The 2,613-nt window shown below is 40.7% G+C and overlaps 1 long non-coding RNA gene across 1 annotated transcript in view; it reads left to right on the top strand.

Moving 5' to 3' along the window:
• LOC104732415 overlaps positions 1,592 to 2,613 on the top strand; it is a 1,846-nt gene continuing 824 nt past the window's right edge. Inside the window, exons 1-4 of the long non-coding RNA XR_758803.2 lie at positions 1,592 to 1,720; positions 1,862 to 1,928; positions 2,152 to 2,227; positions 2,347 to 2,380. This is a non-coding gene — a long non-coding RNA (uncharacterized LOC104732415). The remainder of the gene's footprint in view (positions 1,721 to 1,861; positions 1,929 to 2,151; positions 2,228 to 2,346; positions 2,381 to 2,613) is intronic.

Genomic DNA, 2,613 nt, shown 5'->3' with positions numbered 1-2,613 from the left:
GACTCGGCCATGAACACTCACATCTCTTGGACACCTCTCGACCACCTCTTGGACACCTTTTGGACACTCGGACAAACAGTACCAGCGTCTAGTAGCTAGCGTAGGCCGCAAGTATCTGACCCGGAACACCAACGTGGCATCCTTCAGTCCCCAAGGGATTATCAAGGAGGAGCAAGACAAGTCGTCTATTGGGCAGTTCAAGCCAAGCTCCAACTCTTACACCAAAGGCTCATGGCTAGCATCATCAGAGAAGAGCCTAGGGTGCGACCAGCTTTGGGAAGCTTGATACACGTGTCTTCACCAGCAAGCTAGTGTGAAGACATCTCTAAGTCATTAGAAGGAGCTGTACTCTTTTTCTTACTTTGGGTTTTTCCCAGTGGGTTTACCAAAGAGGTTTTAATGAGGCAGCGAACTCTAGTGCATCTCCACTTCGTTCCCACTTGGCTTATGACTTGGAAACATTCATTGACATGCTTAGGAGCCAAGGAAGTGAAGATCCTATCACCACGTCCCATCAATGACGTGGCATTTCTATCTCTTTCCTTCCTTTTCTTTATTTTCCTTTGAACTCTCTTATGACCGTTGGATTGGTCTTTGTTTTGAATTCCTTTTGCTTTTGCTTTTAGGGACATGTGTGTTCCTTAGCTAGTGGCCGCGTGTCTAGGGTTTTAGTGTCTCCCATATGTAAGCCTCCCTATAAAAAGGCCTAAACCCTCATTGTAAAACTTAGACTTGAATAAGAATTAAAATTCCCAAAGAGAGAATCTTTGTTTCTCGTCTCACCCCTCTCTTCCGCCCAAGTACGGGACTTAGCTTCAGAGAAATCCTAGAAGGTTCGCGAACCGGGTTCGAGACCTTCTAGTCCGACCGTATCACGGGCCGTGCCATCTCCCGTGTGTCGTCGCATCGATCCACCTCGCAACCATCGTCACTTCGCATCGCAACCTATCGCAACCATCGTCGCATCGCATCGTGTCCCCTCGCAACCACCATCGATCCGTTTCGTAACCGCTTGCGGCCTCTCATAGCCGCTCGTGTCAACCGTCGTTTCGCAACGTAGCCGTTTGCAGCCTTCCGTAGCCGCTCGTAGCCTTTCGTAGCCGCTCGACCAGGCCGAGACCAAAGTTCGAAACTCTCAAACCACTCGTTGGTTTTCCTTCATTTCTTGTTTCCATCGTTGGTTCCCACCCTAGAGACGATCCACCACGTCTTGACCAAAGAAAATCGCCCCTAGCTCGACCGGCCTGAGAGCATCCGATTCCGTTCGTACCACAAGCCGTCCGGCGCTCACATCAAAAAGAGTCAAAAACTGATACACGTGAATAGAAGACTAGAAGACGCCAAAACAGGGCAATGAATCGATTATATGAAAGCCTTAAGCCTTAGAATATATCCTTTAATTCCTTTTTTGTTTGAGTTTTTCTATAGAAACAAATGGTCCCCATCAAGTATCTGTCCCCAAAACGAATCCGGGACGTGAGACGGCTGTTGACAGATGTCCCCGTGCATATAGATGATCGTCACTATTTCAAAATCTTTCCACATATAATTCCTTTATACAACAATAAAATTCAACTTTGTTTCTCTAATTTATCCGCGTTTGTTTCTACTACCCCAAACTTTTTAGCCCCTTCTCTCTTTCCTTTTCATATAAACAACAAATGAGTCAAACGCATCTCTTCTCAACCACTACTTTGAGGGAACGTATACTACATCAGCGGTGAATCTCTATGTTTTTGAAACACTTTCAGCTAAAGGGATTCTAAGTCATCATCGGAATATTTTTCGTATGATTTTCTTTGAATATATTTATTTTCTTCTTCATCACATTTATGTTTTTGCTTTTATGTGTTTGACATAGGAAGACGACTGAAGGCACTTGAAACTGAAAATTTCTCTCGAATCAAGGATTCTTTCACATTCAATCGGTGATATACAACTCTTTAATCGATTTAAATATCAAAAAATTTATCATCTTGGTTACGTATCCATGTCTCTTGATTCCATTCACGATTTGTTTTGCTAACTAGGCCATAGAGAAACCTTTTTAATACAGTTTTTAGACTTACTATTAGCCATGTATCTCCTATTCATGGCTGGCTTTTCTGTCACTTCTTTCTTACTAACAATCCATTCTCTTACTGATTCTAGGAACAATTGAGTGGTCATATCTATTTCGATGTACCATTTTTGGGTTCATTCATTTCAAATGATTTAGGTAATTAAGGTATAGTTAGTAACTCATTTCTCAGTTCTTTGTGTGTTTTGTTGGATTTTGTTTTTTCTTTTTACTGAAATTAATATTTAGCAGCGATTGAAACTTTAATTTTGCCATTTGTTTTGTAGGAGAAAAAACAGACCTAATGGAAACAACAACAAGGTTAGTCTTCTATTTCACACAGAGTCAAATTCATATTCTTCTCTGTTTGGCAAATTTAATGAACCTTTTTTTTTTGTTCGTAATATGTACCTTTTCCCCAAATCATCCTTATAATTTAGCTTATTAGCTTATAATATAGATGTGTAATAGTTTTTTTTTTTAAAATGTTTTTCCCTCCAACGTTTATTGTCTTTCTGTGCTTGAATTTTTTTTTTTTTTTTTTTTTTTTTTTT

This window comes from Camelina sativa, chromosome 12 (genome assembly GCF_000633955.1).
Source record: "Camelina sativa cultivar DH55 chromosome 12, Cs, whole genome shotgun sequence".
Lineage (NCBI taxonomy): Eukaryota > Viridiplantae > Streptophyta > Magnoliopsida > Brassicales > Brassicaceae > Camelina > Camelina sativa.
The sequence above is the reverse complement of the archived record's forward strand: the minus strand, read 5'-3'. Positions and strand labels throughout refer to the sequence as shown.